This window comes from Lepidochelys kempii, chromosome 2, assembly GCF_965140285.1.
Source record: "Lepidochelys kempii isolate rLepKem1 chromosome 2, rLepKem1.hap1, whole genome shotgun sequence".
Lineage (NCBI taxonomy): Eukaryota > Metazoa > Chordata > Testudines > Cheloniidae > Lepidochelys > Lepidochelys kempii.
This window is the reverse complement of record NC_136381.1, coordinates 202,800,526-202,818,114: the sequence shown is the minus strand read 5'-3', so window position 1 is coordinate 202,818,114 and position 17,589 is coordinate 202,800,526. Positions and strand designations below refer to the sequence as shown.

General features: G+C 41.6%; 1 pseudogene; it reads left to right on the top strand.

Annotated features, from left to right (window-relative positions):
* The first annotated feature begins 8,968 nt into the window (after nt 1-8,968).
* Nucleotides 8,969-17,091, top strand: LOC140906165 (small ribosomal subunit protein eS8-like; annotated as a pseudogene).
* The last annotated feature ends 498 nt before the right edge of the window (nt 17,092-17,589 follow it).

The following is a 17,589-nucleotide window of genomic DNA, read 5'->3' as shown; positions in this document are numbered from 1 at the left end:
GTGCTCCAGTCCCCTAACTATTTTTGTTGCCCTCCACTGGACTCTTTCCAATTTTTCCACATACTTCTTGTAGCGTGTGGGGCCCAAAACTGAACACAGTACTCCAGATGAGGCCTCACAAATGCCGAATACAGGGGAATGATCAGGTCCCTCCATCTGCTGGCACTGTTCCTACTTATACAGCCCAAAATGCTGTTAGACTTCTTGTCAACAAGGCACACGGTTAATGCATTTCCAGCTTCTCGTCCACCAAAACCCCTAGGTCCTTTTCTGCAGAATTGCTGCCTAGTCACTCAGTCCCTAGTCCGTAGCAGTGCAGACAGTCACGGACAGCAGTGTCACGGTCTAATAGATCTCAGAGCCCAATTCCATAGTTCTGTAGGAATTTTGGCTTATTAAAAAGATTGCAGGATTGGGTCCAGTGTTAGAAAAAACTCTTGATAGTCTGCCTGAATTTTCCCTGTTTTAATTCCATCCCCCTACTCCTTTCATTAGAAAAGCTACTTCAGAATTGTGATATCCTGACCCCTTTAAATGTTTGAGCATGCCCTCCAGCCCCAATGCAAAGCCTCACTTTTGTGTTAGTTTCAGTTTTGCTACAGAACTATAAAGGTTTTCACAGCAGCTACCTGTGCTTAAATGAGTCTGTATCTGTGTCTGTATCTCCTTCTCTGCTGGGTCCAGATACAACGAACTACCTAAAAAAAATGGAATTTAGGTCCAGGGCTATGGTATCAAGCTACACCTTTATTTTAGGAACTCTAACAACAAGTTGCTATTTAAAAATGCATCTCTGAGCTAAGTTCCATTTAGGTACAGATACATAATGACAGGACAAATCCCTTTTCATAGTAGACGTAGGTCTTCCAAGTCTATGCAACCATTACAAGCATACCATTCTAGTAGAAGGAATACTAGTTTGACAGTAGGACAAAAAAAGAAACAAAAAATCATTTGCATGGGATAGGACCTTGGGAATATATGATTGTGTTAAGATACATTCAAAACTTTTTTGCTGATGCTTACAGGAAGAAATAAATCTTTCCCAACAGGATAATTAAAAAAAAATGAAAATTTGACATCTGTTCTTTTAAATTAACCAAATAGTGAAGGTTTCTGATAGTGCCTCTCAAAGTTCAGTTTGCACAAGAATTGAGTTTTCCTCTTGGCAAAAGCTTTATTTTCAGCCTCTTCGGAAGTATTAAACATTTATATTTGTCACTCCACTTCTCCAGCAGGTGATGAACTGAATAGTTCCAGTCTTTGTATGTAAACTACCTGATGTTCTGGGGTGGATGACCTGAGACAAGCATAGAACTCTAAAAGATTGAAAACTAAGGCTAATGCAGCATTCCTCATTATGCTCAGGGACTAGAGACTTTAAATATAAACCATAAACTATGAAACTAGCGAAAGATAAAGCTAAATTTAAAAAGAATTATTTAACTAACACAGTAAGAGATTGACAGGTGAAATTACATGCAAGCTGTCTGTACTTCCTGCCTGGTTTCTCCTATAACACAAAATGAGTCACTTCCTTTAAAATTAAATATAAATGTATATTATTATACCAACGTGGCCCTTCTCAGGGCCATATAATTACGTTGTTTTAAAACACAGATCTACCCCTGAAGTCCAATGGGAGTTCTTCAAATGTTTAGCACAAGATAGCCCCGGATCTGTGTACAAGAAGTCACAAATGTCTCTTCTTGACATTTAATCGGTTATGTGTAAAACAAAGACATTGTATTACATTGTAACAGTGTTATTGTGAGAGCTCTAGACACTGTGATCTAATGTGTTCTGTAGCTGTTCATTAGGTCAAAAGAACAAAGCCTGAATTGAGATGAGGACTTTAAATAGCCCTATTTAGTTAGTCGCTAGCCAAATTACCTTTTATTCTCCTTTAAAAAAATGTATGGTGAAATCACTGCTGAGGATGAGAAGCACTGCAAGAGCCAATAACTGGAGGGCTTCAAGCTGCGAAGTTCAGGAACTTTAAAGAATCAGAGAATCATTAAAGAATTGGTGATACCACCGAAAGCAAATGAAATTACTATCTATCATGCTATCTATTTTTAATCTGACTTCAGTGTGAAGATGAGAAGTCTGATATGGGCTACATTACTTCAAATTGTTGCAAAGGAGGTATTCATTAGGGGCTGCACTATGCCATTTAAGCACATTTCAGGGTGCAATGGAGCTGCAATCCCTCCCTGGTGAAGCACAGGCTGTACGCTCTCTTCTACACCCCTTTGTGAGGTGCAGTTTACTCCCCTGCCCTCTGCAGCTGGCCAGCTCTGACCGCAGCAAAATCTAGTCCAGGATGAGGAACTCCACCACAAATAAAAGACAAAGCATCTCTCAAACACGCCTTTGTTTCACACTGTTCCATAGGTTCAAATCCCGCCAGCCTGGACTAGCCCTTTATCTTTCTAAACTGGATAAATTGAGTGCCATTCAGCTTGACATGTGATGACTCTTTAGTGAAACCTAGAGGTCCTAGCTCCTTTGTGTGGATATTAATTGCAAGGCACTTTTAATTTTTAAGAGAATGGATTTACTTTAATGTACTTGGCCAACAATTTCCACTCTCCAGCCCAATTTGTGCAGCATAACATGTATACCATTCGATTTCTGTTTTTCATGGGTGCTACATGTAAAGTATGTTGGAACTTTACTTCTGGCCAAAGTTTTCAAACTTTAGGTAGCTAAATTTAGGCCCTCAAGTCCATCTGACAGCACCTAAAGATCACCCACTCGTCAAAGCTTTTGAGCAGCCACAGTTCCTATTAATTGTATTGCACAAACCTTGGTCCTGCCTCAGCGCAGGGTACTAGACTAGAGAACCTCTCAAGGTCCCTTCCAACCCTACATTCTATGATTCTATGAAAAATAGGCCAATTATTTAGGTGCTTGACTTTATTAATCTACCTTTACAATTTTTGGCCTGTATCTGAATTTGCTAGTATGAACAACGCTCACTTTCAGAGTGTTAATTTGCAATAGCCAGGTATTGTAACTATGAATTTTCTTAAAGCCACTACACATTGCTGATAAAGATAGCTCTTCTTTAAGTATCAATGGCAGGTAATACAGTAAAGAATAGACAAGGACACAATTCAACGAGTAATGCAACATAATATAGTTACAAGGCAGATTTTAATTAGGTAGTCTATAAGGGTGAACATGTTGCAGCACTCCAGCAATTTTAATTCTGGCTGGTTCCCTTTTTAACCCCTTATTTAAATGTATTTTTCAAGGATAAACAATTGCTTCCACCTATTGATCCTGAAGTTATGAAGCCAACCGCAGCAGTAGTCTAATCAAAAATGCAAACTGCAGCAGCACTAACATCTGAGATGCATATCCCATAAAGAATCCAACAATATACCAAGGGAGAGAGAAGTTTTAGTGAAAATAGAAAAAAAGAGCCAATCTATCATTGTTCATCAAGTATGTTATCTCATCATTCCCAGAAAGCATAGATATCATAATACAACATAAGATATACCCTGAGCAGAAAATGGTGCAGTGAAGAAAGGGAGTAAAGCAGTTGTTTCTGCTTGTGAATTGTCTGTTTGTGTCAAAAATAGCCAATAGGAGGTCCCCATTCCCTTCCCCTAAAAAAAAAGAAAAGTCACTTTTTGTCTGAGATGAACCAAAGTTTCAGCCCTAAAGGAAAATCCTTTGGAAGGTTATAAGCAGAAGAAAAGAAGACCTGGGTTATACAGTTGGGAAAGAAAAGATTAATTACTCTATCATGTTCCCTGCTAAGCACACACTGACAAGAAATAATACTGTAACGTTTTCCCCAAGTTCTTTTATAAACTCTTTCCTTGCATTTCATCCCCTTGGGTGAGATTCATTGCTAAGCATAGGGCCAATACAAGACCTATATACCACTTAAGTGCCTGAGGGATTTAGCAGGACACAAATGATACATTGCTCTAGTACTGTACATGGGTGAATTTTCCCCTCTCTGGTTGGTTTGCATCTTTCCAAGGCTGAGCAGCAACAAACGTATTAGTTCCCTCATGTCACTGTCATGATTTATGAGCACAGTTCCATTTTATTAAAGCAGTACTAGAGCAGGTCATGGAACAATTCTATTATCAGAAAGTTTGATTACCCTCAACATTTCATGGTTTCTATGTGCAATCCAGAAGCCACTAAGACAATTTCACTCTTTACAGAAAGGGGAATTTGAATCTGATTGAGATGTTCTCGTTATGTGAGTAAATTCTATCAAACTGAACATGCACCATGCTAATTCTTCTTGTCTTCCCCAGTCTTAGTCCCATGTGAGTCAGCAATAATTAGGTAGAGAAATTATTAAACTATACAGCCATAAATCTTAACATTGTGTTTATCTCACCATTTCTACAAAGACTTTGCAATCCTCATGTCACAGTTCAGGGCAACTGCACCTGTATTCTCCCTCTGCAATCCCTCGAGGGCACCCACTCTACGCTCCTGGCTCCTCAGCCATCATCACATCCTTCTCCCTCATGACCTGACCTTTTCCAGGCTCCACAGTTCCCTGCTTACACTGTGATATTCTCAGCAAGCCAGACTGCCTCAACAGGCAAGAGTAGTTGCCTTGCTTTCTCCCTGAGGGCTATGAACAGCTGTAATTGCCAGCAGTTACAAGTCACCATACAGCTCTTTCTAAGCGAGCACATTTATTCTTAAGGTGAAAGCATTACAGAGAAAACAGACTGAAGACAATAAAAGAACCTATATGCTTGCTAATAAGATTAGCAGAGATCACCTCCAACAAGGGATCTGGTAAGAGTCAATCCTTCAGCCCCCTCAAAAGGGGTTTTTCTGTGGTTACAAATTCATAACCACCTTTGCTTAGAACTTGCATAGTTGGTCTTTCCTTTATTGGGCCTTTGATTTGATTGGGCCTTTATTCCTTTGAGCCTTTGATCTTGAGATTCCAGGAACAGGTAACAGCTTCTCAGGGTGTAGCTTCAAAAGGCTGGGTTTTTGTATAACTGGAAGTGGGGAATGTGCATTCATTTCCCCCTAGAGATTCCCCAGGCAAACCACTTCACACTGTTTGTCCCAGAAGTCCATCCTTGTCTGGTACATTGTTCAATACAGTCCTTTGAAGTTCATAACACTTCCCAAAGTTTGCATCACTTGTCCGCCCTTGAGAGGTTACATACAATCCCAGCCCACTATCATGTATAATCTTTGCATTTAATACAATGGACTCCAAAGATACTTACATTTAATTCAATAAGGCTTCTCAAGGATACTGTAGAAAGTTCCCATATCTGTCACACCTCATTCATGTTTAGTACTTGAAAACTGGCATTGAAATCAATGGGACAACTGCCATAGTTTGGTAGTAAACATGAGTTAAGAGTCTTAATCTGTAGTCTATTGTAACTTTTTACAATCAACTGTGAAGTAAGCCATTTCATAGAATGTGTCTCAGGCACAGGTCCCAAATTTCCATCCACTACATGCACCGAAATCTCAGTGACTTTATGAAAGATTTGTATACAGAGCTTTTGCCAGCTCAGCACGATGCCAAGTAAAACCTGTGTTCTGATGCCACAAAACGTCTTCTGATTCAAACCTGGGGTCATCACTGACTACTGGGAACACACATTGAAATGGACACCCTAAATTGATTAAAACATTTAATAACAGGGCTACAGAATTTCAACAAAATGCATCTCCCATTGAGATTGCCCGTTTGGATCACCTGCTTAAAGTTTCAATTCCACCAATGCATCAGACCCCTCTATGATAATGCTCCTATTCCAATTCAGACTGTTATCTCCTTTGTAATTATATTGTAAAAGAAAAGTATTATAGAAGCCGTTCAATGAATTTATAGTCAAATTTTATTCTTAAGGGACTGCTAGGTTATGTGGCTATGGTTATGGCAATAAAGATAGATATTTATTTTAAATCAGGATATTATGTAGCCTCCATTCCCTGGACCTGAATAATATACTTCCAAACCATCTTGGTTTTATGGCATAACTGTTTCCTTCCTTCACAATCTCCACGAAGCATCAGAGTCACTCGCCAGAGATATTAAGAGCCAATGCATACATGCATTCGATGCATACATTCTGCCCTTGGTTCCTTCAGTGGCATCAGTGGGTCAGTTCATGGCTATGCTTGGAAACCCATGATATCAAAGGGCAAATTTCGGCTGTGAAGTATTTAACTCATTACTAAAGTCAAATTATGTGCAGCCAAAAGATCATATACAGCCGCTACTTCCCTAGGCAATGAGATTTCAAAAAGCAGCTAATTTTGCCTTTGCAATTGGGAGCGTTACACTGTGAAACAATCATCTGGTATCACTAGCGGTTACCTTGTGCTCCAATTGTTTTACCCTACCTGTTAAATCATAAACCAAGACTGTAAATTCTTTGAGACAGGGACCATCTTATTACATGTGCTAGGCACTGCACATACCTATAGCTGTGATCCTTAATAGCAGCCGCTAGGCACTACCACAATACAAAAATCCAACAACTTCAGAAGGAATGATTTTACATCCCAAGATCAACTGCACTTGATGCTACCAGAGTGTTTTATTTTTTGTCTCACTTTAGAGCTGGTTCTTTCACTTCAAATGATCACATGAAGTGCTAAGTCCAAACATCTGCAACACTTTCCTTTTAATTTTTGTTCCCTTTCTTATTCAAAGTAAATTGATAGAAAAATCTTCAACTTAAATCAAGCCAGATATGCTTCTTAATTTACTCCATTCAAATCTTCCATAATCTGCTCCCAAAACTGAGTTAGCTCCTTATGTTTTGCAAGCATAAATATTCTCCTACCTAATTATCCTGTAATGGTCTGAAAATGAGCGCTGTTTGCACATAATCATGAAATGGAATGGGCAGAGCAGAATCACAACTTTTTTTATCCAGTGCTTTTTTTCTGAGCAACTAGAAGTCTCAATGGAAATGCATTCAAAAGGGGCATTTTGGTTGCTCCCAGCCAGGATGACACTTTATATCAAAACATATTTTTGAAAGCAGCTCATTATTGAATATACACAAGCCCAGAAATATGCAGTGACCACAATGGCTTTGATAAAAACGGGTTCTATTCCAATTTGGCCATAATATACAACAGTCAAGGCTTTCTCCCGAGTCAGATCCTGACATCCTTACTCCAATGAACTTCCAATGACTTTAGTGGGTGTTTGCATTATGAAAACTGAGAGCCCAATCCACCAGAAGTCCACTGGCATCAATGAACTCCTTACATACAAGTCAGTAGCATGTAAGGGTTTGTAGGATGGCCCTGAGTGAGGACTTCAGGACCGAGCCCATTCAGAGGGAAAGCAATATTGCCAAGCAATCTAGTTTCAAAGTTACAGTTGTGTAAGATGTACTCCTGTTATCAATAGTCACAGAACAGGTCACTTTTTATTAAATTATCAGCAAAGAATAACATTGAAAAAAATAGCATTTCTAGTATAGCTTGTTATCTTGTGTGCTTCTAGTCCCCAGCACCCTCCCACTGCTGGTCCAACGGGGTGGTTTTGATATCTTATGCAACTCATGAGATACATACATTGTCAAGTGATACAGAGCCACAGGAGAGTAATGTGGTCAAGGAGCTCTACTCACCACCAGCTTGACAACGGTGTTCAAGGCTGCATCCTCCTTTCTCCCCAGCATCTGATCCAGAATCTACAATCTATAAGACACATGAAATATGGCAGGTTCATAAATTTTCCTGTCAGAGATACAAAAAGCCTGTGGTAGGAGCTGTAAATATCAGATATCATTGCCTCCTTTCCAAGAAACTAAGAAGGTGCTAAGAATAATTAGTAGCACTGTGGTGTTGGCATTTTCTCATAAAGCACTCCCTACTTGTGTTTTCTCCAGAGGGTTCTGTACCAGAGTCATTAAGTACTCAGATAGCGCACCTCATTTTCTCCTTGCAGCCTCTCATTGGGGCTGGATATCTAGCATTATGACTGCATCCACAGTATGGCATGATTTAGGAGAGGAACTCACCATACTCAGTAATCAGAGTAGCAGCTGTGTTAGTCTGTATTCGCAAAAAGAAAAGGAGTACTTGTGGCACCTTAGAGACTAACCAATTTGTTTGAGCATAAGCTTTCGTGAGCTACAGCTCACTTTTATGCATCCGATGAAGTGAGCTGTAGCTCACGAAAGCTTATGCTCAAACAAATTGGTTAGTCTCTAAGGTGCCACAAGTCCTCCTTTTCTTTATACTCAGTAATGACTGCTTTACCTACCCCAATCTGGCTCTTTAATGCACTGAGTAAATGTAGTTCTTACTGCTTCTCTTTCCTGCTCTCTTTTTGTTGTTGTTGTTGTTGTGGTGTACGGTTTTGTATCTTCATTTGTCCTCTCCTCCCTCTTCCTATGTTGTTTTGTTTTTTGTTCTTTCAGTTAGTGTTTGCATCTCTTTTCCTGGCCAGGCTCCATTTAAAATCCCCCAACTTTACCAGCTTTTTCATTGCCTACTATGTAAGGCTAGATTGCCATGCCTTTGAACAGAGAGGTCCAGAGCTGCATGATCCCAGGGTAAACTCACACAGTTCCACCTTCTGGCCCTTCAATACGCAGGAGGAATGCACAAGCTGCACCATCCTTTGGGTTTGCTCTCCCCAGCACTACTAACTAGCAGAGCCCAGGGCCGGATTAGGGCATAAACTGTACAAATCCATACTGTTAGCTGCTCATAATGACTACATCAGAATTTCAGCCTGCCTTTTACAAAAGTATGTTTCTAGTCCTCCTGGTTGAAAAGACAAGCTTGAAAATGTGAACTGGTGCAGCAATATTTGCCTGAGTCTGCAGATAGCCTGAAACAATATCTCTGAGAATGGTAATGGCACCATTCATCTTACTGGAGTGTTAACTCAGATTCACTGCTCTAAGGGCTCTGACCAACACCATCTGAGCAGAGAACTCTGGGAAGAAAGGCCCTTGCTGCCACCATGGCTCCTGAGTCCTGTGCTTGGACGAATGAGGGTGAGTCCTCTGGAAAGCACCCAACCCATCTAAAGATAATGAGTGGTGAACTGGTGAGGGGGGAAGCCCAGCATGCCCTTAGAGGAGACTCCTTTTGCCACCCCAAGGAAGTGTAAAGCCATAACATATGACCATGGTGTGATACAGGGCCAAATGATGCCCTCTTGTGAGGATATGTCTATGGCCCCAGATTGCTTGAGTTCAGCTTCTCAGAGCCTGTAGAAAAGGAGTTGGTTGTCTCAGACCATTTCCTAGCAGACAGGTTTGTTTCAGAAAAAGCTATTACCACACTTCCATCCTCAGCGGAGAAGCCAAGGATGGAATGAGACCCTGCGGAATAAAACAGATCTAAGCCACATCCACACAGCAGAATGCAGGCCATTCACACTTCTGCCCTTGCTGCAGATAAATAATTTCATTTTCTAGGCTGTCAGTCTAGCACTTTTCATCAGCACTAATGATTCATTATTTCATCACATCATCAATCACTTCCCCACCCACAGAGTCTGATTACCTACAAGTGACAGGCTAGGCAATAGGTTCCATAACAACATATTCATCATATTGTTTTAAAAACAAAACGTTATCCAGTAGCATGATAGAAAAAATATATATTGCCCCATTTAATATGTGTATCTAGGGCTTACCTCGATACAGCAATGTACTACAGTGGGCAGTTACCCAGCTTCTTTCTGTGTTCATGCCCATGTTGGACACTGCTAAGTCTTCCCTCCCCGATATTACTTTCCCATCATACATATAAAAATATTTCTGAAGAGCACTTCTCCCCATGCTTTGAAATGCACCAGAGTGCTCCAAATGACAGGTAATTTTGAAAGATGTCCTAGAGCAGAGATCCCATTGGAGACCTTTGTCAAACAAGTTAGATACTGGGGGAAATTGTGAGTATTATTCAGGAAGCAACATTCCCAGTGAAAGTGGTTGTCTCACTCCTTGATGTAGAATGTCTTAATGAAGTCATTTGAGAACCCCTCCCTCACTCCCCTGTATGCTAACAAATGAGAGATTTGAGGTTGAAAACACAGGCTTATGGGGACTTTGCATATCATCACTGACTTGAAGACAGGTGTTGGTGAGTAGACAGTAGAGAATCACTGGGCACCGGAGTTTCCTTTCAGACATACATAGCCTAAACTCTAAAACAGAGGAGCCCAAACTGTAGCCTGTGGACCGCTGTTGGGGCCATGGAGAACTGGTGTAATTGACCCCTGCTTGGGCCAAAAGCAGGGTTTGAAATGGGAACCCTCAGCACTAGAAGCAAGAGCCTCTACCACTTAATCTAAAGGATGATGAGTTTGAGCCCAAACTGATTGTAATCAAATAGACTACCATTGACTTTAATGGGCTTTAGATCAGCCCCGAGACCCTCCAGCTGGCAGCTGTAATAGACTTTGGGTATGTCTACACCGCAGCTGGGAGTGAGTCTCCCAGCTCGGGTACACAGACTGGCACTAGCAGTGTGCTAAAGTAGTTGTGTAGACACTGCAACTCAGGCACACAAGTCTAGGGAGTTAGAAGGCCATCCCCAGAGCAGGTCCATCCTGTGCACTGATGAGGCAGGAGTCCTGTGGTAAAATCATATGTGATCATGTAATTAAAGACTGTAGCATAATGCATACACACAGAACGGCCAAATACAGGTTACACAGGCAGCCTTAAATCTGGCATTTCCTAACTTGAGTGTTTGACTTTGCAACTTTAATAATGTTCCATTAAGGTATTTTTTGTGGGTGTAATATTACACTGCTGCTTTTCTTAACTATGGACTTGTGAATGCAGTACAAAAATACTCACTATGCAAGTACTATGTAGTCAATCAATTTGTGAATCCAATGGTCTTTGAATTCATTGTAAATCTAGCTTTGCTTTAACATGTATGGGGTCAGTCCGGTCATTTGCAATTTCAAACACCAGCCCATTAATCTCAATAAAATGTCTTGGCATAAGGGGGTAAGAATGCCTGAATAAAGCACAGCAGGCATTGCTGCTCTGTCTCTCACATTGAATCTCTCAAAGGAATCGTGAATGGATTCACTTGGAACCGTGCTTTGCTCAGCCATTTCTACCTTTGCCTCTGCCTTCACAGAGGCTGTGCTTTTCTCAGCTGCTTTTACAATTTTCTCCTTCCTGGGCAGGCTTAGAAGATGACAGAAAAAACAGACTGCATTGAATAATCAATTAAAAAAAATTTTAGCCGACAGTATTTTAGTTGAATGAAAATCTATCTTTGGTTTGTTTATCACTCTGCTAGAAGCCATAGTTACCCAATAGCTGTTCTCTTATGATCACAGACTTCCTCCACAAAATTACAGAAAGAGAGGTAGACCTTCCACATGTACTGTAACCACCTTTAAGAAGCAAGCAACGGAGTCCCCTTCAAACACCACTTCAAACATACTGTAGATCATAGGATCAGCTCAATCTATATTAAAACATTAAACATATGTTATTTATTATCAGTGTCTGAATCAGTTCTTGTGAAAGGAGCTGGACTGACAGCCTTTAAGAAATAGGTCCTCCACTCAGGTACAGAACACACACAATGGCAAAGATGTTGGATCATATTAAAGAAGTTCTATATTAAAATCACAGATGAGTTTGATTCCCCATAATTAGTAATACCCTGGAATTTAAACTAAGAGGTCCCTTGGTTTTTGGTCTCTTGTTTTTACTGTTTCTCTCCCTCTCTGTGTGAAACTTGCAAGCTGCTAATTGTGTTAGTACATCCTAAGACAGAGTCTGTTCTCAAAGCAATTCTTTGTAACAACAACTACTCACACAGAGACTTCCCGCCCTTTTGTTGTATTCATCTTGCTTTGTTAACAATTGTGATTAAAATAGAGATAGAGGATGTATGTGGATGGATGCTTGGTGTGGATAATAAATGAATGATCAGGGAGGTGCCAGCCTAAGAATCCAGTCTCCATAGGCCAAAGAAGGTGTCAAGTAGAAACAACCAGAGGACCCCCGGAGGGCAGACTGGAATCCACCCAACAGCCTCAAGGATGGGAGAACCAAAGAACAAGATAACATCTGGCAGCACGGAGCAGTCAGGAATGTGCCATCTGCTGTTTGATTAAGCAACAGCATGATGAAGCAATTCCCATAGACTGGCATAGGAATAAATTCCTATAAAAATGGACTCCAGAAACTGAGAACTTTGGGGTCTGATTCTGCAAACCAACTTCCAGGAGCATCAGATGTGCATCTGACAAGGCCCTGCTCCCTCCTTGTGTCCAGGCCACCTGGCCAGTGGCTTGGCAGGAGCAACTCTAAGGCTGGTAACTAAGATAACAACCTTGCAGAACCTGTGTGTGTGTATGAATGAATGTGTGAATAAATATGAAATTGAATGGAATGTTATAGCTATAACTTACTTGATTCTTGCTTACTATGATTCCTTCTGTATTCACAATAAATGTGGCATTTTGCCTTATTCCCTTTAATAAGATCCTGCTGGTTTTTATTTTATTGGTATAACAAAGATAGCTAGCTTCATGCTACCCTGCCAAAGTGTCTCACCTGAAAGGATCACCTTTAAAGGTTGGAGCATAGTTCAATCTATTCAGCCCTTGGCCTCTCCTCAGAGTCTGTCAAATAATGCTAACCGTGCTTCTTTGTGGTGTAGACCGGTTGTCCATTGGGAACTGAACTGAAACCATAACCTTCATTTCACAGGGGTTGTTGCACAGGTATCAGAGGTCTGTCAGATATAACACATCACTACCACTCCTCCCCTGAGGGACCTGAAACAGTTGATACTGAAATAGAGATGTCACTTGTTGAACCAAAATGCCATTCATCCTTAATGGATATACCAGGAAGTTCTATTTGCCCATTAAGACTAAACCTTCCTCAGGAGACATAATTGCCTGATTTCCTATGATTGTTTCTTCTACCTTTGGATTTGCCTTCCATCAAATGCCCTAAATAGGTAGCCATCAGTGGCTAATTGAGATTAAGCCTGCTGTCTAACACTTCCAGTGAGTCTTACAGGAATTAATGTTGTATCTAGTTAGGTATAGACAGCTAGCCCAGTTAGCATTTGTAAGGTTTTGTCTACGCTTGAAATGCTGCATCTGTTCTGCTGTAGTGCATCAGTGTAGACACTACCTACACTGACAAAAGGGGTTCTCCCACTGTCATAGGTATTCCACCTCTACCAGAAGCAGTAGCAAGGTCGACCTAGTGCTGTCTACATGGGGACTTAGGTCATTTTAACTATGTCACTCAGCGGTGTGGATTTTTCACACCTCTGAGCAACATCGCTGGGTCAACCTAACTTTTTAGTGTAGATCAAGCCTAAGTTTGTTCCTAGGTAGTTCCTGGACTCAAGGCCACCTAGGAACAAACTTACAAACGCAAACTGGGGTAGTTATCTGTACCTAGCTAGATAAAACAACTAAGTAATCTCGACATGTGAAAAAAAACACTGATTCAGAACAACGTGCTCTTGTTCCAATAGAAAAGATTCCTGGCTGGTCAGAGGGAGGAGTGGGGTATGGGCTAAAGCTACTGAATCTGAATTCAGAGCCAGATTCCAAATACCCAAAATTTGGGGCTCGTTAAGCATCAAAATTCTGCATCTAGTGTGCTGAAACATTTGCAATAAATGGTTCCAGTTGCTGAAACCTCCTCCCTCTCTCTGAAATTAGCTGCTGTTTGCATCTGAGGTTTTGGCTCAGAAAAGAGGGAGACCCACCCATCACCTATGGCTTAAAGGGGTTGTTAATCTACAGTGTCCTGTTCATACTTTATTGACAATTGCCGTTGGAAAATAGCTCCTGTGGAGCTGAATTGGGGCTTTTCTCCTTTTCACCATCCCTGTTGTATTGCAGCAACGGCAACCCTGATCACCGCTGAATTCCATGTAATTTGACACACTGACCTGTTGTTACATGTCCTATTTTCTCACAGTATACATAATAAAAGGTCTGACATTGTAAAAATAATTCACACCACCATAGTAATAAAAGAAAATGTTACAAGCATTAACTCTGCCGAGTAGAAACAGAAAACAGGTTATGTCTGTCTCCTTATCTAAAGAACATCTATAAAGATGCAAGTGGTCTGGAAACAATAGAGGGTAAATCATGGAAAGAGAAATGGAGCTATGGCAATTTAGACCAACTGGGCATCTGCCACCAAGAGTCCCCGACTGGACTAACTCTAGCTCTTGCCGCTGAAGAAAGTTAAACTGAATCAGCTTCTCCTCCCAAAAGGAAAAGGAGGACGTGTGGCACCTTAGAGACTAACAAATTTATTTGAGCATAAGCTTTCATAAGCTACAGCTCACTAGAAAGAGTCCAGTTACTAGTGAATGTGTCCACACCACATACCCAACAAAAATTGAGATTAATTGGCACCTGTGACCCAAGAACCCCTGTCATAGGGGTACAGGGATCCCCTGGGTTCACTAAAAGAATATTGTGTGAGGTCTCTAATGAAAGTCTGTGTCACACTAGTCATCATAACTATTGTGAGATGTATGTACAGAAAATCTGTGAGGAGTTATGTATAGATACAACAAATTATGTTCTCTAGGGTTTTGTAGTTAAAAGAAGTCACTCAAAGGAACCGTGTCTTGAGACCAACTTCTCAAAGCTCTGTAATCCGTTTTGGAGTCAGATTACAGAGCAGGGAGGTGGGAGACACTTAGCTCCATGGTGGACCATTGTGTATTGTATGTCATACAATAGAAGTCTATTAGGATTCTAAGTCAAATGTTAATGAACAGCTGGCAGAGACTTGAGAAGGAAGCTAACAAAACAAGGTAAACAGTGGGGGAGGGGAAGAGAGAGAGGGAGAAGGGACTCTATCTTGAGGTGAACATCAAAGGTGTGCTCTGGTATATTTGGGTGTGCAGAAAGATAGCCTGGCATTCTTTCAATCTCCAAGGACAAGCGGGCAGTAGACATGATCTTATGAGAAGGGGTCTCTGCCAAATTGCTTGAAAATGATGGGGAAAGAAGTTGGGCTAAGTTATCTTGTAGGACAGTGGTTCTCAGTCAGGAGCCTGAGGCCCCATGTGGGGCAGCCAAGCAGGTTTCAGGGTGGCCACCAAGCAGGGCCAGCAGTAGATTTGCTGGGGCCCAGGGCAGAAAGCTGAAGCCCAACTGCAGAGGGCTGAAGCTCAGGGACCTAAGCCCCATCACCCGGGGCTGAAACCAAAGCCTGAGCAATGTAGCTTCGTGGAAGCCCTATGGCCTGTGGCCCCAGAAAATTGCCCTGCTCGCTACCCCCTAACGCCAGCCCTGGTTTTTATATGCAGAAAACCAGTTGTTGTGGCACAAGTGGGCCGTGGAGTTTTTAATAGCATGTTGCGGGGGCCTCAGAAAGAAAAAGGTTGAAAACTCCAGTTGTAGGAGAAGGGGAATGCCTTGTTAGTTAAATTTAGTCTCTAGAAAGAGTTTTATGGTGTTTTAAATGTAACTATTTGTTCCTATTTCTCATACTGGCTTTTATTTGAATCTTTATTCTTTCTTTAAAATTTTCCTTTTTGTTTTACAATTGACTCAAGTGCTGTAGATAATACAGGAGTCATGGTCTAAGATAAAACTAGTATCTTGCTGTTAATTTATTTATCTCGTTAGACTGACCTAACACTTGGTAAAGCAACCTTCCTTCCTTGTATTTATACCTGCTCCTGTGTCTTTTACTTCATACATCTGATGAAGTGGGTTCTAGCCCACCAAAGGTTATGCCCAAATAAATTTGTTAGTCTCCAAGGTGCCACAAGGACTCCTCGTTGGTTTTGCTGATACAGACTAACACGGCTACCACTAAAATCTCAAACCTCCTAGAAATCTCCCATAGATCATATAGACCTTAAGATTTTTGGGTGAGCTCTGGAGATCTTCCCCCCTCTCGAGCAGCATTTCTGCAGGTAGCAAATCCCCTCTGAACCTGCTAATATCTTTAAGGGACATAGGAAGTTGGCTTGCCCCTCAGGAGAGTCTTTGAGGAAAGAGAAGCAATGCCTAGTATTGGCTCCTGCTTCCCCAAGTCCCCAAACGGTCTTCTGGAGCAGAAAGGCAGCATAAGGAGGGAACAATTCTAATGCCACACTGGTCACTGTCTTCCACGTGTCAGTGGCACACTTACCCCATAATCCACAGCTGTTTAGCTAGGAAATGCCTACTGCTCCAGTGAAGAAATGAAAGGAAAGAAGCAGCCCCATAATCCCACCCTTGTGTGACTTGGGGGGTGTTTCATAGTTTACACTACAGGGAATATGGGACATCTGAATTAATTGCTCATTAGAGCTTGTGGCTGGCACAGTTAACAAGTATTTTTTCATGCTTTGACTGCCTATTAGTCCTCAATTAACTTGTTAGGATGCAGGAAGCGGGGTGGAAAAAGAACATAATCAGTGGCCCCAGGGAAGCAAGAGGGAGGGAACCGGTTACCACATGAAAACATGGGAGGCATCTGGACTCAGAAAAACTTCTGGGGACAGGTATCTCTAGGGACATCTGGCACAACCATCCCAACACTGGGGGCAAAAGAAAGCCCTGCCTCAAGAAGAGGAAGTATGAGATAAGGCAACCTCCTGCCAACGCCAAGATTGGCCCGCACCCAATTCACACAAGGAGGGTTCATGGTGGTAACAAGAAATATCATGCTTTGCAGTTGGACTTTGGCAACTTCTCTTGGGGATGTAAGTGCTGCATCTGCAAGACCTAGATTCATTGAGGTGGTCTACAATGCTTGCAACAATGAGCTGGTGTAGACTGCATCATTCTCACTGAGAGCACCCCATACCGACAGTGGCTTGAAACCCACTACACACGCCTTACTCCTCGGATGCAAGAAAGGCACTACACTCCTGACTCCTGAAGAGGAGGAAATCTTAAACAAGAAGCATTCAAAGAAGATCCAGAAGAAATATGATCAGTGGAAGAATGCCAAGATAAGCAGCATCCTGGAGGAGCAATTCCAGCAGGGAAAGCTGGTTGCTTGCGTCACCTTCAGACCTGCAGAGTGTGGCTGAGCAGACAGCTCTATTCCAGAAGGCAAGTAACTGGAATTCTACCTGAGGAAGATCAAGGTCAGGAAAGGCAAATAAATGTACTATACACAACTGAAAGAATGAATACAAAACCTAGGGTCTTGTTAAAAACAGAACAAGGATTGGGGATATCTGAAGACATTAAAGTTACACTGAGGGTCACTGGGCTTTAGAAAAAAGGAGACAGCAGAGATACTGGAAAGGGCCATGTGACAGAGCCACCTACTTGGGTGCTCTTTCCTGCACTGAGTTTAGAGTAAGGAATAGAACCCAAATCTATCCAAATTTTAGGTGGGCTCTGGATTCTGGGATTTTCACAGAGCTCCACCAAGCGGGTAGTCTCCTCCAGGCTGAGACTGACATACACGGACAAAGGAGCAGAGGGACGCTTGCACTGCCATTATATGCTTTCCCCTATTCAGTGGATAACTACAGGATGCCTGCCTCAAGAGCTGTCATTCTACCATCTTTCACAACCACTAGAGTCACTAAAAAATTTAAAAAGCAAAGAAAAAACTACCTAGTGGAGTGGCTAAGCTATATAGAGCTGTCACT